Raw genomic sequence first — 25,637 nt, forward strand, 5'->3', positions numbered from 1 at the left:
TGTTTTTTCTTTTAGATCTTTGTGTATTTCTGGAGATAGTGGCCAATCTTTTCTTCCAAAATAAACAAACAAAGAAAAAACTCCTGCACTTAAGATGCATTAGCATTACCATTAGGGTTGACTTAATATTCAGGTTTGAGTTATTTTTTTTTATTGCTTAAGAAAAGTGTTCACATTTGCTCATTGCACTATGTCAAGGTCTTCTTGTTTCTAGAAATTATAGGGTGCTGTGTGTGTGTGTGTGTGTGTGTGTGTGTGTGTGTGTGTGTGTGTGTGTGTGTGTGTGTGTTTTCCTGAGACTATTATTCTGAATTAAATAATTAATTGCTTGTGCAGGAGGTGAAATGGTATTGAATATGTATGATTCCTTGAAATATAGCTGGTGGCTTAGTGGATACATTTATAATAATTTGATAGCAGCATCTCAGTTTCTGTACATTCGAGATGTTGATGTTGACCCCACAGTCCAAAGGTGCAGGTCAATTAAGTTTCTTCATTAAATACATTTACCTGCTATTGAAAGTTTGTCTGTTTGGCCGACAGACTTTAGTGGTTGTGCTAAAGCCAAGAAAAAAATACATAAAGGAGCTTGAATACAGAAAAATGCAACAGAAACACATCCAGTTTGACTGTGCAGGAAACTGCACCAAGTGGTAACTTGGACATGTCTTTTTTTTTGCTTTTGGTTTGTTTACTGTACTAGACCCAATAAATGGAAGACAACATTCCCATTATCTGTGAATCTCAGTCACTGGATAGGAAAGACAGCGTCTATCCCGTATTCCAGTCTTGTTGTTTTATTTTCGATTTTATCAGTGAAGCAGTGATATTTCTCACAAGAGCAGAACAAGTAATAAGGCCAAATGGGTGTGCTGACTAATCGCTCCAGCACAAATTGCTGTGTGGGCAAAAATGATTATGACGCACTGTGCAACTGTATCAGGCGATTTCAAATAATCTACTTCTAATTTGTATTGCACATCATCATTGACAATGCATTTGCATTTTTATAAGGCAATCTGTATAAGACTTTTTTTTTTACCTTGGTGTTTTGTCCTGTCAAAACTACAAACAAAGTAGCTCGTAGTTTATCTCTATTACCAAGTAGGCCTCAAAGATCAAAACCGCGTACTGTAGTAACACCTGGATGAAGAAGTAAAACAAAAACAAGTGGATTAAACAACATCAAATTTTACTATCCATTTTTTGAGTGCAGTTGTTACCACGAGCTAAGATCACATTAGTGCAATGCTTCAATCCCTCTGTTAACTTAGAGCCTCTCAGCACAAGCAGCGGATACACAGCAATTTGTGAAGCTACTGAACCAAATACCAACCACATACTTCAGATCCACAGATTTCCTGATGCACACACATTCAGACAACATAGGCCGTGTGATCTTTGTGGAAATTCAGGAGCTTAGTGCTTCTTGGGGTCACGGTGGTGTTGAGAGGGAAGAAATATGGTCATGTTCAGAACTACAATTTTGTATGTGCTTTACCCCGAGGACCACACAGCGCATGCTAAGGACACAAGGTAATGCCTGTACTACAGTACGTGGATGGAGAAAATGTCCCGGCTTTTCTTGAAGTGATATTTAATCATTTATGGTTGTGTATGGTTCACTACAAGCACCAACCGTTTTCCATATGCCTGCAGTAAAATCTATTTGCCTCCCAGAAATAAAGTACAAATCTTTTTTTTTTCTATTGGAGGTTCCCAGCTTATACTAACACAAAAGAGTGGAATGTACTGTGTGTGTAGGTCTCTGGGTGTTAGTATGCATTGCAGACACTGGCCTACAATAACAGCTAATAATCAAATCGATATCCAAGCTTAGCACAATCTGCAAAAATTGATTTTACAAACACATCGGCAATTTCTGTTTGTCCTGTTGTTTATTAGTCATTACTGGGATAATGCTGGGATAAGTAATGCCATTTTATGATCTGTCACACATTTATTTAATTTTGGGGGTTATTCTTTTTTGTCTAACATCAGAAAAATTTGTTGTCAATTACATCAATCCAAGAAAATCCTTTTTTTTGACCAGCACTCCAAAACCCAAGATATTCAGTTTACTCTCCCTTTTATTAACCATAAAAAGGCAAAATGGCTGCTAGTTTGTTGAACTATTGTTGAAAGCTTAAATTCAAAGTAAACTTGTAGGTTTGAACAATAATGTGTCCAAGAGAAAATAGCATGCAAATATTTAGAAATAAAATTAAACAAACAAACAAAGCAAAAAACAAACAAACAAGTGAAATGCAGACAATGTAGCAACTACAAAGAGGAAACCAGTGAAAACCAGTGACATCACGCCACCATAATATACGTACTATTCCTTAAATAATGAACACCCATTTGTACCAGGTGAATTTTATCCATTTAAAATTTAGACAATCCACAGCAGAAAAACAGCCAATAAATATCAAAATGAGGATTGATTTCAAACGCATAAATCAGAAGATGAGCGAGCACTTTGCCAGATGCTTACTTTTGATTTCCATGTACTGATAAAATCATCACTTCTACCAAAAGCTAAGCTGAGAGTCAGGGAAGTATCAGCCAAGCGTAGGCTTTACATGGTCACACAATCATGACAACAGGGCCATGTTCAGCCCTGACAAAATGTTATTTAAATGGAAATTGTACTGTGTTGAACACACCCTTGTGTTACACAAGTGTCGCTTGCTGTGGCAGCTGAATCCCTTACGTGCTTTGCTGTTTTAAAACAGATGTTATATATTCATCACATATCAATCAATAAAAAGAAGGCATAAGAGAGATTAGAACCAAAACGTTGCTTTTTGATAAACCTTATAGTTAGGGCTGCAGGACTACACGTGCTGTACTGAGCACTTTTCCACTCACCTCTTTTCATTCCCCACATGTTTATATACCACTGAAGCATGTCATTACATTTTTGTCTTCTCTCGCCTTTAGTCTGTGCTTTGTCCTGTCTCCCTATGCCGTCTTTCTTCTTTTCTCTTTCTCCTCACCCCCAACTGTTCGGTTCTGCCAGAGGTTTCTTCCTGTTAAAAGGTTTTTTTTTTCTTCCCACCTTTCCAAAGTGCTTGCTGATGGGTCGGGTCACTTATTGTTTTCTTCGGTCTTTACCTTAGACACAGTAAAGAAGAAGAGAATGCTATGCTGATTGCTGCACTGATAGGGTAGCAGCTTTTGGTGGATGTAGTGTGATGGCGTGGGGCAGCATCTCGGTCACTAGCACAGCAAGGCTTGTCATCATTGGAGGCAATCTCAATGCGGTGAGACAACAAGATGAGATTCTGCAACCTGTGGCCATCCCATGTCTCCATAGCCTGGCACCAAGATGACAACACTCACCCCCACAGAGCAGGTTTTAAGAGAGACTACCTCCAGAATGTGGGAGTGGAGAGGATGGAATAGCATGCCCACAGTCCTGGTTGAAGATGAGGGTTGAAGAATGAGATGCCATCCCACGTTGTTAAATTAATAAATTTAAAATTTTTTTTGTTTCATCAGACTCCAATCATCCAATCCAATAAAAGACACCGAGCAAGAGTTAATAGCAGAATAAGCTGTTTGACACCAGCGGAGAAGATTTGAGATGTTTTTCATGCGCAAAACCCACATACTCAACTCTGCTGCTCAACCTACAAATACCTCCTTACAAATGTGGCACCATTTAACTACAAACAAACAGTCTTTCCAACAGTACAAGATTTATTTCCAAGACGGATTGTTTCAACAAAGAAATCATCGACCAAACACAAATTTCCTTACTTTGTTTGCTAAGTTTATATTTTTTTCCTTGGGTGAGAACTTTAAGTCACAAGCAGTGTTCTGAGCTGCAGAAGGAAAATTAACTCCAGCGTATAACAAAGCAGTATAGAAGTCAGGGGTTGGTGGTGGGGTCTCTGCTGGTTATCATGACCTTTAAATGTAATCCTGACATTAATGTCTATTGGGCTTGTTCTCTACAGCTATTCTAGTGAGTAACACGGTGACACAACATTACCTACATTAAAGGCTCATTGCACTTTAGCTCCTTCAATAGAAGAGCCTTTTGTTAATAATACACATACATCCAGTCAAGTCTGCAACAATGTGTGCAGTTGTCTAGCAAAAGCCGTGGAGCCATGATGGCAGGCTCTGCGGCGGCAGGCGTGTGGTGATTTGTGTGCTAAATTAAATTTTATGTGTAATACAACCATGAATATCCAGAGCATTATTTAACATATTCAGTCTGTGCATCTGGATTACCTTCCCCTGTTCCTAAACAAACATTTTTTTAAAATACTGACTTTTTTTTTATTGAAGACCTGCAATACTAACTTCCACAAATTAGCCTTAGCTGTGGTTTGTAATAACTAGCAACTGTTAACATGTTAAGATACTAAGTTTCGTAGTATCGTAACTGTACTTGTGAGCATGCTGGCAGCTATAAGCTAAAAGCACTACTGCCCCTAGTGGCTCACAGAGCTGTTTCTGTGGCTGTCTATAAGCTAGAAGAAGGATAACAGGCTTTACTGCTGCAAAAGTATGATTAAGTGTAACAGTTTAGTTAACAGGAAGAACTGAATCATTTCAATTAAAATCTCCCATATGAAGAATAAATATGAAAAGTACACATATATTATATAAATATAAAAAGTAAATAGTTATAATATAGTCTAATCTTAAACATAGTAACTTCCACATTTTCTCATGCAACATAATTAGGCGAATTAATCTAGTAAACATTGTGTTATATGGGTAAAAACCTCAAAGTGTCCACTAAGATCAATAAATCTTAGTATGGAAGTTTGATAAGACAACAAAAACCATATTTTTATCTCCATATTTGTTTCTACCATGTATTTATCAGCTTCTTTCAGATCACACTGTAAAAATCAGTCATTTTCATTGCGCAAGGTCGACCAAAGATCCTCGACCGCTGAAATGCTTCAGTTGAAATCCATGGCTCCACTGAGGCGAGAGATATCTTGACAGCGCTCTACAACAAGCCCTCCATCCATCCACCACTACTTCTTAATCCTGTCTGTAAGCTCATCGCAGTGGGGTGTCCTGACCACTTATGCCACCCATACTCTTAACCCCTGCCTTGAAGCGTACGCCGATTTAGAGCATGAATCATCAGTGTAGGATTGTTTAAAGTGAGTCATGTCAGTCGAGGGATGCCCGCTGCGTTTTTCAAAGAATGTGTTGGCGGAAATATTTCACAATCTACGTGGTGGTTTGGACAATACTGGAGGACACATTCCTGTGAGGGCGATGACCCAAAGATAAATTTATCATGCCCAATTTCACTTTCATCTCAAGATGGTAGCGGGAATACCACGTTGAAGAATACTGATGGTTGCTTTATTCAATATAACTCAATGCTTGAAATTTGATTATATCTGACATATTTTTGACCCAATTGTGCAGTCTCGGATCAAATCTCCTGCTCCTTTTTCTGTGATTGTTAAAGCTTTGTATGCTATGCACTGTATACACTGCATGAGCATAAATCAAACAGCATCTACTGTCATAAACGGCAAATCCTAGTGAGAGCTGGAAGATGCTGGGAGTTGAGCTGCTGTAATAATTGTTTGCAAAGTTAGTTGATATGGAGTTTGTTGATTCACTAGTCCACCCAGTCAGTTTTAGATATTGCCTATCTATTCATTGCATCAGCCTCCTCTCTTTCTCATCTTTCTCAGCCATCTTTCCAGCTTGTTTATCTGTCCGGCTCTGAGCAGGAGCAAAGGACATTACTCAGCCCTCAGATGCACAAACAGATCTGATTAAAACAGCTTCCATGCTTTTCACTTTCATCCCCATATTTAGTTGTTTAACATCACCCACAGTGTATTCAGATGGAGATATGGTGAAATAATTTCATTAGCTCCTGCTGTTACATTTGTGCAACTCACACTGCAATTCAGATTGAGGGCGAAATGAGGAGGAATGGAGAGACTCTTTGCTCCCCTCCCCTCTCTCAATCTCTCATCATGCTGCAGCTCCTCCCTCCACCTTGCCCCTCTCCAGATTCCCTGCTTTTCTCCGTCTCTCTCTTTCTCTGTCTCTATCCCTCCTTCGTTCTCCTCCAATCTTTCAGCCTAGCTGAGACTTACACAGGATACACCCTCCCTACGTGTTTGTATGTGTGCGATTCCCCATGTGAACTGCATGTGTCAGTGTGTGCAGACATGTGGCTTCGCAGCTGACGGCAAGGACTCGTGAAGTGCTCAAGACTTGGATATCAGATCCTTCTCCTTATGCATATTTACCACATTTTTAACATCTCTCCAGAATCTTTCCATTAAAGAATCTCATCTTTCCTCCTCTTGAGGCAGCATCTCGATGGAATCTTCAACCCTTTCCCCAGTATACTGGATTTAATGAGCAGCCACTGTGGAATGAAACAAGTAATTTTTGGATTTTCTTCATTAGAGCTCTGGTAAGGAGATCTGTCTCCCTCTCTCCCACTTACTCTCTTTCCACATATTTGTCTCCTTTCCTTGCACTTCATACCTTATTTACTTTTCACAACATATTGACAGGTGCAGGCAGCAGAGATTATGGAATGGGGTGCAGTTAAATGATGCAGAGAAAGCTATTGAGGGCATGGAGAGGAGGTGAAATGTAAATAGGCTAGCTGGGTAGTATGAGCAGGCGTAGAAAAAGAAGCAGGGAACAAAAATGTGTGCCGACACCAGCAGTGTTGTTCGTGCTGTTAGAGGCTTGGGGGGGGAAAATGCTCCACTTGATACTTACTATTGATCTGCTGTTATTTTCAGAACCAGACAAGTTCGCATGGTCTAAACTGTGAGTGATAGCATTAGTTTTAGCCGTTCAGAAATGCTGACAGGACAATACTTTGTAATAAGAAGAAGACAGTTTGTGATTCTAAGTGTAAAAAATTCATCACATTCAGTGCACTCAAATATATTCTCACGTATGCGGCCCCTTTTTTTCTGTTTATGCAACATGTATGTCTGTTTGCTAATGAACGTGTGATACAACAAGACAGGACTTGGATTCGATTCTTTGGACGTTTGCCTTCATACCTATATTCTAGTCAAGATATTCTTGGCGTGAACAATGTGTGTGTGTCCGTGTGTGCGTGTGTGTGTGCATGCATGGTGGATTGGGGGGGGTTGTGGCATGTTGATTTACCTGATTACCTTTATCCAATATCGAAGACTTAAAAAGTGATCAAGCATTCATTTAAATGATTCACTTGCAGATGTCCATGTATGACTTTTGTCTGTGTTGGTTGTAAATTATCTTTAGCATTACATTAAGCTAATCACAACTGGAAACCCTGTGTAAGCATCAGCAAAGCTGAGGCAGCTGTTTTGGACCCTTCTATAGGCTGGATGAGGCTCTTCTTTTTTAATCTTTTCACTGTTCCACTTTTACTCTTGTGTCTATAAACTCTGAATGGAGAGGAGCTATTGTTAGAAGGGAGAGGTGAGAGTAACCAAGAGAAAGCGTGTGCAGGGGAAGCTTACGTATATTGGTAGAGAAGACTGCTTGTGGAAGGTTGAAAAAGGGAGAGAACAAATGAGAGAGAATATAGTGGTGAAAGACTGACAGGAAGCCTGAGACAATAGATGACTGAGAAGGTGTGCGGATGAGCTAATAAGCCTCAGAAAGAGCTTTTAAAGCATGGAAACCTCTTTTGAGGCTCTTTTGGCAGAGGGTCAGTTTACAGAAATATCCACACTCTCCATAGGAAAACATGTGATAGATAGGCCAAGACCTGCATCTCGCATATGCCTGCCTACATTTCCTGTAAAGGACATCAATATTTATCACATTTCCCATTTCAGAGAAGAAACCACGATAACGCCAGAGGATGGAAAAATAATAAAAGATAAATCAAATTACCCCACCTTGGGTAGACCTTCTGCTTCTGTTTCATTTATAATTCCTTTGCAGCACTTAGGCAAGGCAGGCTGTTACCGCTGCTTATTGAAAAACAGGTGCAGAACTGTGGCTCACATTTATTTGATTCTTCTGCACATCTTCTGTCATGCTGACAATGATAATCAAAAATCATTTTTTTAAAATATATATTCAACCAGATTATTGGTGAGTATTGAAGCTGAGAAGTCTTCATGCATTACGAGTATGGATTTATGAGTTTTCAGATTGACAACAGGGATATGAATTTACTCAGTGAAGCTTTTAGGAGCGTTTTAGGGCTCATGAAAGACTGCATCCGGAACATATTCCAGGATGCATTACTGTTAAATGCTAAGCTGAAAAGTTAAAGGTTCAAAACTCTATATTTTCAAATAACATATTGATTGGTTTGTTTGGTAATTTTTAAATAGCCTCTCCCCATTTCTCTCATCCACACATACACACAAGCAGGGGATAGACTTAAATGTGGCTAGCAGGAGTCATTTTTACCTTACTTGCCTGCAGTATAAGCTTGTCATGCAGTGGATGACTTGCATCCAAGAGTGACTCATGCTGCCCAAGAAAGCTTCTCCACCCACAGCAAAGAAGTCCTGATACTGCCCATCACCAAATGAGAAATTAACAACTCATTTTTCCTCAAATTTCACGGCAGTTATTCTCAAGTCCATTATAGCAAATACCAGTTATTACTGATGTGGTTTCATGATTTACCATGATCCATGAAATGAAGTTGGCAAATTAGTTGCAGCAATTGACAGCTAATTGTGTCCGTAGTGGTGGACTAGCATCGAAAAGTTGGGGGAATTGGAGCTTCTCATCCAAGTGTACTCTCTAGCTAGACCCAATTTAGCACTTCTGCTACATGAAAAGGTGGTTAGAGCTGTTTTGAACGCTAAATACTAACTGCATTTTGTGTGTAAATATAAAACTCTCAAAATAATAATCAAAACTAAATGCAGTCAGTCATATTTTCAGTCAGACACTTTTACTCATGACCTAAAGCCATACAATATCCAGGCCTGTTAGATAAACATTAGTAACCAATAATCACACATTTTTACAACAAAGAAATGAGTGGTAGCTTAATAAGACTTTTGCACACTGCTGTAAATCATTATCTTTAATAACCATCCAGTAAAAAACAACCTTTACAGTTTGTTTGTACCAGTGAATGACCAGCAAACAAACCCAATGAACTCCTAACAGACTAAAACAGATTTTAGGTGTATATTCCAAGTCTTGCCTGTTTGATTGTGACTAATCAAAACACCAGTTTTTCTATAAAAAAAGAAAAATGTATTTAACTTGTCTAACATAATAATCTTATCTACTCTTAATTTTATCAGTGCAGGCATATTTCAGTGTATTCATAGTGGTATACATCTGATATGAGTTAGACATTAAAATGTAAAGCTACCAGCCATAGATACCTGATTTTGGGAATAATAACACAGGTACAGTAATCATAAAAGCTGCTATTATTTTTGAAAAATGAGACTAACTGTGTTTTCTCTGCTGAGCTCGTAGAGAAAACACAACACTGAAATCTGCAGGGTTTCTTACTGCTGTTATTTGATGTTAAAGTCATTTATCTATTATAATGAGTTTTGATGAGTTGTAATGAGTCCTACCCTCAACACTACCTTCCACCATGACAGTCTTTTTTGCACTGTAGTTGACATAGATACGGAAATATGATATCAGCCTTCATTTCTTAAATAAATCTTTAATCTTTACTTTCGTTTTACTATTGTTTTGTCGATAGTATTTGTCTCCACTCTTCTTGATGTGCTCACATGAGTCTATAAATGTAGTTCACAGCAGCTTGATGTTAAGGATATTACTCAGCAATTGTCCAGGAAGGATGAATGCACACTAACCCTTCTCTTCCCCTTCTAAGTTTTCTTTGGCTTGCTGAGTGAATATAAATCTTTTAAACTGGAAATCGTATAAATATTTCAGAAACTCCTTTCTATTTTCTATATTTTGTTCCATCACTAAGCCAACATTTGATCCTTGTTTGTTACAGTTTTGGCACATGATTCACCAATCCCTGACCTCACTTCCTTCTCCGTTGACCCCCTTTAAAAAAAGAAAGAAAGAGAAATAATACTTGAGATATACTGCACATATGGAAAAGTAACTCAGTTGTAAATCACTTGTAAGGTTTGGCATTTTTGTTTTTGTTGATGATGACTTAAGATATTGATTATGACTCTGCATTAATAGCCCTGTCCCTTCATTCATCCAACTGATATAGAGCAATGCCTAGACCATTACATCACTACAGATTGGGTTTTTTTCCCCCCATCCCTGTCACATGCTGAACATTTTGGAATTTACAACCATGAATGCATTGAAACAATATTGCATTAGAGTCATCTGAAATTTAATTTGCCTCAATATAGCTTCATGTCAGCATTGCCACATTTAACTGGCCTTTACGACTCAGACATGTGGGCTACATAAGCACACAAACACAAGGTCAGGCTTGCAACGATGTATGTGTGGGGGGCTACATAGATACATCATTAATTTAAATTGCGAGAAAACAGTTCGAGAGTATTTCTAACAGTTGTTTTTATTTTAATTTGGAGGTAACAGAAATATATATTTGCATAGACTTCATCAGCCAGTGTTTGTCAGGGGAAGATATAGACAAGCTTTTTTTCTTCATACTTGTAGGTGGGAATGATATAGATGATGTGTCTCTCTGTCTTATCAGTATTAGTATTTTGTGGCTGTGTCATTTTGGCGGGTTTTTTTTGCATTATGTGGGGCGGATTATGTTACATTAATAAGTGTGTCCCTCTCCTGATATTGCAACTCACCAAGTGCACTGTATATTAGGGCTGGGCCATATCATAGCGTTCACGGTAATACCGGTATAATGTTGGGCAACGATAAGAAAATGAAATATCGTGATTGAATATGGGTAAAATGCGCATGCGCAGTGCCTTTGTTTTCATATGCACATGGCAGAAAAAGCATGACGGCAACGCAGAATGAGAAGGGCGAAAGCGGATCGTTGAATGAAACAGATGAACCAGAATTGGTTTGTAAAAATGCTGCAACTTCAGTGGTGTGGAACTGGTTTAGCTTTCGTCCGTCAGATACACAACAAAGCACTATTTTTGGTAGAGCATGCTAGTGGGCCGTCGTTATTACCGTGTTTTTTGGAAAATACGGCACATTTAAAATCAAGCCTTTGATTTTTCTGAAAATCGACAGAATCCCGTGTACCTTATGTATGAATTCTGGTTGTGTTCACTGACCTCAAAACAATTTTATGTCGTACACGGCGCTCGAAAATCTGTCAAATGTTTCAGTACGACTTTGCTAAGCTACGAAGCCGCACCGCTTGATGGATTGTCGGAGCATTACGGCTATCGTAGGCAGGAGCCTCGCGGAGTGATACGTACGGTGCTTCAACATAATATTACCGTATTGTGTGTGTATAACCTCTTTTTAAGTTTTGTGGATATTATACATGGTTACGCTGAGGATATGTCGGACAATTTCCACTGAAATGCCTTTTGGTTAAACTGTCAGCAAGGAATTTGCATTTGCACTGTTACATTTTTATATAACTTTTATGCACATAAAAACCAGAACCAGAACCAGAACCAGAATACTTTATTGATCCCTGGGGGAAAACAGCTCCTTGTTTAAGTGAAAATACATTGATGTTTTTTTTTGTTGCTGTTTTTGCACTAATAAAGTTGTGGAGTTGTAAAGTATTTTGTCTAGTGTCAATTATATCGTCAGTTATATCGTTATCGCAAATTTTCAAATGTATATTGTGATAAATATTTCTGGTCGTATTGCCCTGCTCTACTGTATATTATCAGTTTAATTAAAGTTTGGCTAAAGAAATCATTACATCTTAGACTGAATTTTCATTTGGTATGATTTAGGAACTGCATGACATGATCATCAAATTTAATCTACTTCTGAAGAATCTAATTTCACCTCTTGAAAGAAGCCTGGCCTCCATTAAAACAAGAAAAAAAGCCATGTACAATGTAATTACTGTGACACAACACATTGCTGAATTTGCTGGTAATAATATATTTTCTCCTGTACTGTATATATACCCAGAAAATGGAAGCGGATGAGTCAACACTGCCTGTGTTCACGATGGAAAACGGAAGCATTAGCTTTCTTCTTTCTATGTCACATATTCGAATGAAACTGCTTCCAGGAGAAAGTGTTACTCAAAGCGGAGATATGAATGCATTTGGGGAGATATACCTATGGAAAAATACAGATTTTTGTACATGAATGCTTTGACTGATATATTTTCAGAGGTATAGCTTTAAATCACCTTTGATTTTTAGCTAAATATTAAGCATTTACTTTCATCATTTAGGGCAAACAACACTTGTTTAACTTCAGTAGAGTGTCTCTGATTCCTGGACCACATAGCAAAACACCTACAAAATTTGGGAGGAGGTTAGGTTTGACAAATACTACATGTCCATCTACTGTAGATGCTCCCGGCATTTTGCAAAGGATGTAACTGCAGGGATTGTGTAGGATTGAAATGTTCACTGAATGCTCAAATTAAGTAGAAAGGCACCATATGAGTATTTAAAATTTACACTGTTATGTTGTATCATTGAAAAGGCCATTATATTCATTGTCTTTTCCTCTAGGAACACAAATAACTGCGAAAAACAAGCAATTTTACCAGACTGGAGTTAACTTGTTGCTCAGCTGAAACTGTATACTGAAAGAGTGGCATAGTTTGCCTTAGTCAAATAGTAGAAAAATTAAATAGTTGCCAAGTAACAGATTTTCTCTTAATTTAATTTCATATTTTCTTTCCTGTGGTGCTTGGCTTAGCCCAGCATCAATTTGCATTTGTCAAAAAAGCATGGGACCAAACATCAGAATCAATTTCTGAGACCAGTTTATGCACGATCTCTGACATGCATTTGAGCATAGAGATTTCCACACCTGTTAGGCAATACAATGTGCAACATGATCCAGTCTTAATATGTGGAATATTTTTCTGTCACCACAGGTATTTATTTCAGACAACTGTCATCCATCATCTTTGAAGAAAGATTCCTGCATCATTTCCTCCTCCCAAGCATACTGAAGTCTGCATGCACTATGATCAACATCAGCTGAGAGTGAAAACATAGGCTAAATCAAACTGGCAATATTTGCAATCATCGTGGATGATGCACACAGTTTTATTTTTGGATCAGTGCCTAAGAAAATATGTATGTATACATGCAAAATGTGAAAGTCAGTGTTTTACCTAATCGTTTCTAACTTTCAAGACCACAGTATCGTGGAACATAAATAGTAGTGCTGAGCAGGGGTAGAATGACATTTAGAAGATAAGGACTACCCTTGCTTGTTTTTCACATTCAGTATAAGGAGGGACCAACAAATTCATGTAGTTAACTTGATGACATTTTGTTATATATGGTACATGTATATTTTCACTTTCACAGCCAAATTGTTACCATTCACCTGAGCAAGTGGAATGTTTCAGACTGAAACAAAAAATTGTTTTATTTTAAAAGATTTCAAGAAAAACAAGTGTCCAAACTTGGGTTTTCTTTGTTTTTATTCCAAGACCATTCTGTGTCGTGTTGCATTTTGGCCAGTGCTTTACACTCATTTTCTTTTGGTCATTACCACAATCAGTATTATCATTTATCATATTAAAAGCATCATCTATGAGATATTTTAGTATTTATCATTAAAAACTGCTTAGGTTTCAATAAAAAGACAGTCAACATTCCTTGTGAATTTTAATTTTGTGAGTCAAGGGGGTCGCCCATAGGTAAAGCATGTCAAACCCTCAACCTCTGGGCAACCACTTTCAAATGCAAGGTGATTGCAGAGGTTGGGTGATGGGGGACAACCTGTCTCCAAACAGTCACAGTCCAACTAAGACTGACTGCAGTCACTTGTTGACAAACTGACAAAGGTTTGCAGATGATTACCTTTTAATGTCAATTTCTGTGTCCATAGACAACAAAGATTTGTAAATTTTTTTCCAGTTTATCTTATTCATTCCCATATCATAAATAGACTGCATATAATTGAAAACAGACTGCTAGTCCCCCTGATTGTGATTTTATTAGTGTCTTGATGAACCAAAGTCCCTTTGAGCTGACTGTAGGAAACAAGGCAACAAGATTGCAAGTCATTTGTACTACCAATAACTGTGTTTAAAATGGCAGTATATCTCACTTTCCATGGTTACAAATTATTCATGCCAATGTTTTATCCTTAAACTGATCTCAATAAATAGTTTTGGACAAATTTCAAGTGCCTAAAGCCTCGATACACCAGTGGTCTACCCACACTGGCATTTCCACTAACAGTGCCTGATTATATCTCTATTCAGGACTGTGTTGGTGTTTAAAGACGTGCTTATTTAACAGCTTCATCTCTCCGCTATTAGTTTCTCTGCACCTGTTGGGTGCACCTGGTGGATGTTTTACACCTTCATGAATGTGATTAGTACATGGACTTTATTGGTATCACTTAATTTTAGTCATTGCATAACTCATGACCACCTGAGTCTAATTGTCTATAATAAAACAAAAACACCTGTGTCCAACATACTTGGAAACAAATTTAGGTTTATCAGTTCTTTGCAGTCCAACTTATCTGTCTTCATCTTGCAGCAAGGTAGGTTTTAATTGTATGGTACCGTGGGATAGTTCAGCAGTGTATATTAAATGTATCACATTCGTATGATAATAATTTAACATACCAGACACCATATAAGAAACTGCAATTGACACTTTCTGGCCAAGAGTCTAGTCTTTTGGCTGTGATTTCATAGCAGAGTTTCTTTTTCCTTTGGAGGAAGCTCCAGAGATTTTTTCCTGATAGTTTATGCAGTCTGTAGTTGGTTCTCACCAGCTTCAAATTAGGCTATATATATGCAGTTTGCAGTTGGTGAACAGCATCTAAAAGTATTTCTAAGGTATTTCATGAACAGTCTTGTTTACAATGGGCACATATTGGTGCATATGTACATATGTCACAGAAGACTTAAAGCAGTTTCTTTTTTTGTAACATGCAGTGTGCTGAATGTGTATATGCATGTGCTGAAAGCATGTCTGGTTGCACATGTTAGTAGTTTGCATTTGCAAATCGGTGCCATCATTACCTGGGACCACTGATTTATATATGATGGCATTAACATGCACTTTACTACTCATTATCTTCTTCAGCAAGTAGTAAACGTTGTCAGCAGTTGCCAAAAGAAGATTTAGTTAGAGGGGAGGCGCAGGCAGTGGAAGGGAGTGTGTATTTCAGTCTTCCGATATAATGACATTAAATGGAGCAGGCTCAGGTGAGCTTCACACATTCAAGCTAAATTGGAAAGGACCATCACAGCAGTGGGATAAGTGCCACTGGTGAACAAGTAGAGATCTAACAGTGAAGGGGGTTTGAGAGTATTATTACTGACAGAACTCCATGTTGTTTCAGAAAAACATTATTCTGTAGACTGTGAAAGAATAACAAATACATACACAGGTGGTCTTCTTTAAAAGAAAAAGAATAATAACTGTGAAGGTTGTGTTTTTCATTTTAAAAGTTACCATTACAGGTCAGCAGACCTAATTCCCTGACGGGCGATGGACTAAGCACATTAAAAAATGCATTCCCCTCAAAAACACTTTCGCTCATCACATTTTGAACAAAATAACATTCTGTCGTCGTCCTTTGGTGTTCCATCTTATTACCATATTTACCCTTTTAACATAACATAGGGGTTTAAATCCTGTCCTGGATCACTGCTTTAGAGGTTTTGACTTTTCATTCTCGTTGTTTACATAGGCTTATGGGCAGTAAGTAATAGTTTCCCTTTCACAATGTTAATTTCCTGTGAGAAGTTAGACAAGTTTTGTGCAAAAGGGGGCTCACTCTGTTAAAATGGAACAGCAAGAGGTCCTGACCAAGTCTCAGTGTAGGATGATTACACTATGATCAAGGCTCACGCCACAAGCCTAGGTGAATCACTGGTAATGAGTAGTTACCAGTGATATATAAGCCACTTTCAACTGCTTTCTTGACCAAGAGGTCACCACAACAGGCAGTTCCACATGTTTGATCTGTCAGAGTTTTACACCAGTTGTCCATCCTGGCACAACCGTAAAGGGGGATTTGTATCTCAGGCTGGAATCAAACCATCAGCATTCCACTTGCTAAGCAAATGTGCTAACCGCTACACTGCCTAATAATAATAATAATAATAATAATAACAATAAAAATAACAGCAAAACCTGAGTTGAATTGATTTTGTTAAACAAAATTAATGTAGAAGAATGGCCACAGCATATTGGTATTCTATAAGGCTTACCTACCCAGCTCTCTAAACCAGAGCCGACATTTAATTTGCAACCAAAATGAGGTGAACTTTGTGTGAAGCGGGTCATTTTACTGCTGTAATCGAGGTGCCCCCACTTTGCTCTTAATCTGACTTCCACTATATGAGAGGACACAACCGTGTGCGCGTGTGAGAGAGTGTAGAAAATTGTTTTCAATAATAAGTAATAAGAGTGGATTCTCATATAGTTATGAATGGGAATCCGAGCCAGACAACTTAAAGACAACGTGAAAGCACATTCGGAGCGACTTTCTTTCGTAATTCAAGTTCAAACACAAGCATGTGCCCGAACAAGTGTGGAGAAATCATTACAGCAGGAGCAGAAAGTGGACGAACCCCTCAAGGTGCAGAGAGAGAGAGGAGGAAGAGAGAAAGCAATAACACTGTGTCCCTTCAATGTTGTAGCTTTCAACATGGCGAAGCTACAGTGCTTGTAGCATTTATAGATGTTACCTTTCAGTGATTGGTGTGAAATAGTGCAGAATGCTGAATAATTCTCCCAGCTGGATATTAGGACTTTAATCCCTTATATGTTGGCTAAGCTTTAAGATTACTTATGTTAGTATCTTCCATCCATCCATCCATCCATTCGCTTCCGCTTATCCTTTTCAGGGTCTTACCCATTCACACACACATTCACACACTGGCGATGGTAAGCTACATTGTAGCCACAGCCACCCTGGGGCGCACTGACAGAGGCGAGGCTGCCGGACACTGGCGCCACCGGGCCCTCTGACCACCACCAGTAGGCAACGGGTGAAGTGTCTTGCCCAAGGACACAACAACTGAGATTGTCCAAGCCGGGGCTCGAACCGGCAACCTTCCGATTACAAGACGAACTCCCAACTCTTGAGCCACAATCGCCCCATTGTTAGTATCTTAAGATTATAAAATGTTGTTTTGCTTCAACTTCTTAACATTCATTGTGATATTGTACTACAATTGCACTTTCAATTTGATGCCAGAAACTGGCTGGAAAATGATTTTTAGATGTTCCTCCTGGGCATTTTTTTCCTTTTTAGTGCATCTCTACTTTCTTCTAGGTCAGGCTAATGAATCCATTTTTTCACACATCTTCACGGATCACACAGTTTCTTTCTTTTGTGTTTATTTTGTTTTATTTATTTTCATGGCTGTATTATAAATGTTGCAGTTTTTTAAAATAGAGAAAAATTCTTAGTAATTGAATTCAACAAATTCAACTGTATTTAGAGAAGTCAAGATGAATGAATCAGTCACAACATATTCTTCAACACTTCAGAGTTCTTGCTGTACATTTTGTATCTGAACTGTAAGCTAATTGTTTCTGGTCCGATCTTATCTTCTAACTGTAGCTACACACAACACACACTTCTTGCTGACAGCGGTTACATTAAAGCACAGATACGCAATCTCTTCTAAACTACTGCACTACCAGTCACAAGCTTGAACACATTCAGCCATGCTGTACTTTACGTTTTTGAGAAAATTGTCTTTTTGAAATTTCTCTGAAGTTGTTGCATACCTTTGAAACGACTTACTGCTGCATATAGTGAAGCCATACACCTCTATCAATACATATGTTTTATCACCTCAGGAAGAAGGAAAGGCAATATAACACATGCTGGCTATGCAGTCATTTAAGTGCATATTTTTCTCATACACTCACACACAAATTGTATTTACAGGGTTTTTTTTAACGTGTAAATGAGCATGATCACTCGTGTGTTTCAAATTGTTTTACTTTTGTATTCAAAATTTTGTAATTGTAATAGTAACTCGCTACAGGAAGGAAGTAGAACACGGATCAAAACCTTACAATTACTCATACTACCAATGCAACATTTAATTTTTTAAACTAGCATAATGTCATGTTAGATCAAGTTCTGGGCAAATCAGCAGTCTTTGTGCTTTAATTCTACTTCTCTTCTGCAGCATGCACATGCACAGCAATCATCTAATTACTTCAGATAATTCATTCAATAAACATTTGCTATTGATGACTGAGCAAAAAGAAAGACCTGCTGGTTCCAAATTATTCTGTGATGATTAGATACATTCAGAAGCAGCTAATCAATAATATATTTATCTCATGAATTATATCTCCTCCCTACATGAGAATATATCAGCTATATTTAGGAATAACTAGATACTGTTAGTTTTGTTTGTCCTGAAGGTTGTGTTATACGTGTTAGACTAGAAATAAATTGACAACATGCCTTTTAAATAATAAAGTACAATATTTTTCTCAATTAATACAAACTGATTTTTCTGTTTAAGATTTTTAGATATGCATTTTTTCCAAGCAAGATATCTTGTCCTGACTTACATAATAGCATGCTCTTCTAGCTCATTATAAACACCAGTGACCTCAATGTATTCTTATTTACACAAAATATCTGTGTCTGGCAGCTGCAGTGGCCCAATTTTCTGGTAAAAATCATCAAAGTTGCATCTCATCTCAAAGCTACTGCAAACAGATGGACTATCTTCTACCATAGGGAACAGGTTTAACACATCACCAGGGTTTTCCTTGGTCTTTGTAGAGTTTGCTGCTGAAGAGGATGCAGCTTTTACTACCTTCTTTAAGTGATATCTTTTATCACTTGCCTTTTTCAATGATTTTCACAAATCTGGAATAGAGGGATGGTGTTAAATTTGCACTGCAAGTCGTGTATGCACTGAACTTGAAATTATTTAATTAATCAAATCCTCCACTTGCTGCAATTTATTGTCTTTACCAAGAAAACATCCAATAGGAAGTTAGTTTCAAAAGAATTTGAAAAGAACTACTGTCACAAGACTGAAAGGCTGGTACCAGAAACTGGACTCAAGTGCAGGAACCCAGAGCAGAGACAGTAGAACGTTTTTCAATGTTTATTTCAAAGTGTGGCAAAAACAATGGCAACAAAACGTTGTGAGGCCCAGTTAACGTGGCTAGGTGGACGTGGATTTAGAAGAGGGGAATTGTCCCAGAGATGCAGACTGGAACATGGCAGTTAAGCAGTCACACTGAGGATTATGTGTATTAATTAATACATAACTGTTACTCACACTTTGTGAATATGTATTAACGAGTCAGGTGCTTACTCATCATTCAACAGTGCTCATGCACTATCATGCTTATGAAGGGTCATGTTCAGTAACTTTATAACAAATATTTTAGCCTTTACATCAAATAATTTTTTGCGTTACATAACAAACTTTGTTGATTGATTTCTAAATCTGTATCTAGGGGTGTTTTTATTTTTTATTTTGAAACTTATTTCCCCCCTGTAATGTAATGTCAGAATGGTTTATGTTCTAGTCAGGAACTAATCTAACTTTTTTCTTCACCATGTTATTTAATACAATTGTGAAAACAAGTTGTAGTTTTCACAGAACTCTATCCAGTCCAATGAAAAAGTAAGTACACCTCATGATTCAGTAGCCTGTAGAACCACCTTTAGCAATAATAACTTGAAGCAATCATTTTCTGTATGACTTCAGCTTTTACATTATTGCGGAGAAACTTTGGACTTCTCTTTACAACATTACTTCGAGAGGTTTGCATTTGAGGTATTTCTTTTGCATAACTCTATTAAAGTCCTGCCATAGTGTTTCAGGTGCACAGGCCCTGTGGCTGCAAAACAGTACAGAACCATCACCCACCTCTGTGCTTCACAGTTTGCTGAGGTGTTTGTGCCGATATATTGTGTTTGGCTTTAGATGTTGAATTTTTTTGCAATTCCTCCTAGTATGACAGTTTGACATTGGGTGAATTTGCTTTAAGAAATTGTGTTAACACACAACTGAGTAAGTCAAATAGGTTCTACTTACCATCCTTATTCCAATGGAAACAGTAAGAGTGAAGAGTGCAGTTTTTCACAGGATAATTGTGAAGACATGAAAACATTAGCTTTTGTTGTGCTCTTTGCTTGAGTTACTTTCCCCTGTTTGACAGTTTTGCTTGGACGTTTGTTATATCAAAAACTTATTTACAGTGTTAAATGGCTTTTGTGCATTTGGTTTTTCAGGAATGAAGTTATGTGCCTTGTAGCTCTTGGAGCAAGGAGGGCAGCATTCATTCTCTCTCTCTCTCTCTCTCTCTCTCTCTCTCTCTCTCTCTCTCTCTCTCTCTCTCTCTTTTGTTTCTCTTTTAAAGATAACATAAATGTACTCCTGAGCTGCTAAACAGCACAGAAGTATTGCTGTTTCTGTTAAAAAGAATGAGTACAACATTTAATTTAATGGAACATTAAGCAGTGCTGTTACTTAATCTAAAATCCATCACCGATTAAAGAATTGTAATGGAGTAAGCTTTCTGTGGTCACCGTTAAAAACATATATAGAAACAAAGCTAATATAACATTGTAAACTACTGCATCTGAAATAAAAAAAACAACTTCTTTTTTATGGAATTTTATGGAATCTTTTTTTATTTTAGTTCCATCAAATGACAATTTTTGTCAAATAATTCATAGCATCTTCTGTCAGCGGCTCCCTTTAGGGGTCACCAGAGTGGATTATTTGCATCCTTCTCAGCCTATGCCTTGCATGCTCCTCTGTCACGCCAACCCTCCGAATGTCCTTCTTGACCACTTCTATGCAGCTTCTCTGGTTTTCTGAATCTGGTTTTGTTAAATGTCATTTCTGAGTATGTTTGTTCACATACAAAGGTAAATCCAAAGAGAACAAAAATCTTCAGAGCATCTCTTCTTATAAGTGGAAAATTCTTCTATTTGAGAGAAGAATACAATTTTGCCAGTGATGCTGACTTGAAGTGCTCTGCCTTTAGTGAGACACAAAACCTCCCGGTGTAAAATACAATGCAAAAATACCAATTTCAGTTCTGTAATAATTTCAGTCACTTTATCTTGTATCCATTTCAAAAGTACACCATTTTTTCCTGTCAGATTTAGACAGCCATGGGTTGTAATACCTGACAGTTTGTCCCATTTAAGCTCAAGCTTATCTAACCATGCAGTTATCTGTGTCAAACACATCACAGTTCTTGTTCAGAGCCAAGGAGAAAAAGATTAAATAGTTTGCTTTGCTATTTAACTTACGTTCATTCTCAAAATGCCTCTTCTCAGGGCAAATTAGCATGACTGAGTCCACCAAAACCTGTATTATAAAATTCCCATTAGAGAACAGATTTGTTTGTGATTTGTTACTTTGTGGGAAAATCACAAAGCTGGTCTTGAGTGCTCCGTCCCTAGAATCACAAAACTGGTTAAAAAGTCACTGTTGCTTATCCAACACCTCATCACCCTTGTTTGCTTCACCTATATGTCCATTGAAATATTCTGCAATCACCGCTCTCTACACTCAAGGACACTCTACCACTTCATCCAATTTCACAATTGCCTTTTATCTTCTAATTGGCACCTAACTTGTAGGGAATATGCACTGACAACATTAAACATCACCCTTTCAGTTTCCAGTTTTAAACTCATGATCCTGTCTGAAACTCTCCTCACCTCCACAATACTACTGATATATTCTTCCTTCAATATTTCCCCTACTCTGTTTTACTTCCTGTCTACACCATGGTAGAATAACTTTAACCCACCACCAATGCTCCTGGCCTTACTTCCCTTCAAACTGTTCTCTTGCACACACAAGACACATACAGTCTATCTTCCATCATATCCGCTAACTCTCTCCCTTTACCAGTCATAGTGCCTACATTTAAAGTCCCTATTCTCACTTCCATGTTTCAACCTTTCCTTCCTTCTCCTGATCTCCTAACACACCTTCCCTGTCTCCTTCACCTTTGACTTTGGCCAACAGTAGCACAGTTTCCACTGACACCCTGTTGGCCAACAGCTCCAGAGGCAGTCACTGCACACCTCATAGCTCGAAATAGTACTAAACAATCTGCTACCTGAAATACATGATAAGACTAAAATAGCAATAAGCGCAGTCTAGAAGTCGTGATGAATTTTCAGCCACTGGTGCTGATTTATACGTTTGATTATGTTTGTTGTTGTTGCTCCTGATTTAAAAAGTGAAGTTGGTGAAGGTCTAACACCGCATATATATTTGCATTGGTCTCATCTGTTCCACATAACCAACTACAAAGAGGCAACAGAACAAAAGCAACTTCACAGCATGAACAGGAAAGACATCAGTCCCAATTCTAGTTTCAGTCAGTTCTTACAGCATAGACACCGTGGACTCACCAATAAACTTACAGTATTGCTTCTGCTGTATCCCTAAATATAACTATCTTTGGTGGTACTGTCTGTTCCTCTCTGTGTTCCTTTGTCTTTAATGTGGAAGTGACTTATGATATCAGTTTACCTGATGTCTCAGATTTGCCGTAACTGATTAGAATTTTCAGTTGTAAATTCATTTTTAATTTTTTAAATGTATTTAAAAGGGCAGGGATAGCTCAGGAGGTAGAGTGGTTACCCCACGATCGGAAGGTCGGGGGTTTGACTCCACTGAACGGCTACCCTGAGGTACCCCTGAGCAAGGTACCGTCCCTACACACTGCTCCCCGGGTGCTGCATTGGTGGCTGCCCACTGCTTCACTGGGTGAATGGGTTAAATGCAGAGGAGTATTTCCCTACGAGGACTAACATAAACATATTATTATTATTATTAAAATGACAGGTGAATGCTTGCCATTGTGTAAAATTTTAAAACTGAGTCATTTTACAATTCATAAAAGAACCTCTTACATGTGGGTTTTGGGACCTCAGAGTTCCTTTCTCAAGGTGCAAAATAAATATTGATTAAAATATCTTTAAATCAAGCATGCAAATTGAATGACTATGTTCGCAACAGACAGTTTACTGCTAATTGTGCCAGTATTCAACAGGGGAAAAAAAGAAGCTTGTCTTATTTTTTAAACTTGACAGTTTGCAGTTATTGCAACAGGAAAAGAGTGAGACATTTCTCCACTTGTGTGAATTTGGAATCCAGGACAAAGATGTGATAACACCATATAGATTATCATCCACCTAATTCTAAATTTTCTCAATGAACTCAGAGATTAGCTGAGGACCTAAAGCACTCAAGTAATACCAGCGGCAACAACATTTTTGGCATTGGGTTCTTTTTAACGTCTTGTGGCTTCTGTGGCAGGACTTTTACAGCCTATGCAATGGGGTTCAAAGGGAAATGGTTAATGAACGGAGAGAACAGACAGGTAATGGCTTTGACTTTGGACCTTAAAGTAAAGTTGGCTTTGGATGGACATCAGTTTGAAAACACATTTCTCCTTAATTAAGTTTAATTACACTCAAACATATAATTTCAGAACCATAGACAGCACAAGAGGTTCTCATTAACTGTACTGTAAAAGATCTGGGCCCGTATCCCTAAAGATTCTGAGAATCCTCTCAGAGAGCTCCTAACTTAACCTAAAAATTCCTTGCCAGGAGTTTTAGCTTCGAAGTGATTCCAGAACATTTTCATTGAACTCTGAGCAAGGAATGGTTGGGAAATCCTATCTTAGTGAGGAGGTGTGGTTGACCCCGTTGCTAGGTATGAGTCATCATTTCAAAAGCCGTGATTGGTTGATCCTACAAGTTTGATGGAAATGAGCTTTTGGTGATAATGAGCAAAGGATGTACCCTCAAATCAATAAACATAATTATACACTCTAATCTTATGCTGACTGGAATTGTAAATAATATTTCACATTCAAGAAAATATCTGGAAAATGAATAGTAAGCTGTAGGGGTTATAGCCTAACATTAGAATCTAAAATATGTGAAAACTTAAACTCATTACACCCTGTTCAAATAATGATTCGTGTCTTATTTGCTCATATTAATATCCTAGCTGGCATATTTTGTACTTTCACTCCCATATGGACCCCATTGAAAACAAGATGGCCTATCTCAAGGGGCTGTCCTTAATGAAGTGGAAATCACAACGTTACAAGTCCAGTGTGGTCTTAACGAGGGTAACACGGCTCAGCTTTTATCAATGTCTGTGATTGCTGGCTGGTCTATTTATAAAGGCTTGTTAACAAATATCCTACAAACACAGAAAATGGAGAAAAAAAAAGGACTCGCAAGCCGAACTGGACTGAAGAGCAAGGTTTGTTGCTGGCCCAGTTGGTGAACGAACATAAAGGTATGTTACGAGGAAAATTTGGCCCAACTGTCACTAGCCAAGGCAAGAGGCGCGCCTGGGACACAATATCAGGATAGCCCAGCGGATCAAACACCATTCCCATCTGCAGCACCTGCTCCGTCAGCACCCCTGCAGGAGAGCAGATTGCAACTCACAATTGATGTGTTTGAAAAACAAAAAGAAGTCCTTTCCCTTCAGGAGGAGTACTACCACCTTAAAATTGAACACCTAAAAAATAAACCATTTACAGATTGTGTTCTGTGTCTTGCATTTAACAATTGCAGGTGATGTGCAGTAAAACTGTGGTAGTTCTTAATACCATCACAAGTTCTCAAAAGACATGGGGCTACAGCTTGCCTGAAATGTAAATTTGTGAAGTTTGCCCTGTAAGGCAGTCCACTCTGGGCTAGGTTCCCCTGTGGAATGTAAATATCTTCTTCACCACCATCCTCATCGTTGTCCTCATCCTCATCGCCATCCTCCAGAGGTTCTGCAATCTGTCTAACCTTGCAAATATTGTGTAACATTGCACAGGCTATGATGACTTTGCTGACTTTTTCAGGCCTCAGCCGCACCTCTCCGTGGAGAACATGAAAGCGCCTCTTAAGCTGGCCTATGCCATGCTCCACCACCGCTCTTGTTGTCTTGTGGGCCCTACAATAGAATACAGAGACCTTTAATTATTTGATGGAAATATTGCACTACTTGGATGCTCTAACATATTGCTTGCATTTCATTTCCATGATTTTTGTATTGTTTGGCTTACCTGTTATAGTTTAATTGGGGCCCTTGGCATGGCTGGAGGTAAGGTGTAAGGAGCCATGGTTTGCATGGGTAGCCACTGTCCCCTAACAAGTGGCAATTAGCTGGCACATAGCGTCTCTCAAAAAGCTGTCTGATGCCACTCTCGGAGAGCATTCTCGCATCATGTGTGGAGCCTGGCCGTTTAGCCACAATGTCCAAAATCTTACAGGCCGCATTGAAGACTATTTGCACATTGATGCTGTGGAAATTCCTCCTGTTAACAAAGACAGCCTCGTCCTCTGATGGCGCAATTATTCTCACATGTGTTCCATCAATTACACCCACAACGCCAGGGAATCCTGCAATGTCCATAAATGCCCTTTTATGTGTGTGTAAAGTGCGGGCATCCAGCGGGAATGAAACAAATTGTGTCACAATATTAGGTTGTGACAAAGCTGTCAGTGTTTGGGTGATGACTCTGCTGACAGAGGATTGGGACAGACCCAAGTCATCACTGCTGCATTGTTGCATTTTCCCAGTTGCCAAATACCTCAGGGTT

At 38.4% G+C, this 25,637-nt stretch overlaps 1 protein-coding gene across 1 annotated transcript in view; it reads left to right on the forward strand.

The window, feature by feature from the left end:
* Window positions 1-6,037: 6,037 nt before the first annotated feature.
* Window positions 6,038-25,637, forward strand: part of lingo1a (leucine rich repeat and Ig domain containing 1a) — a 131,617-nt gene continuing 112,017 nt past the window's right edge. Inside the window, exon 1 of the mRNA XM_026175231.1 lies at window positions 6,038-6,430. The gene's annotated coding sequence lies outside the window, so the exon portion shown is untranslated. The remainder of the gene's footprint in view (window positions 6,431-25,637) is intronic.

Source organism: Astatotilapia calliptera, chromosome 7, assembly GCF_900246225.1.
Source record: "Astatotilapia calliptera chromosome 7, fAstCal1.2, whole genome shotgun sequence".
In the NCBI taxonomy this organism is placed as follows: Eukaryota; Metazoa; Chordata; class Actinopteri; order Cichliformes; family Cichlidae; genus Astatotilapia; species Astatotilapia calliptera.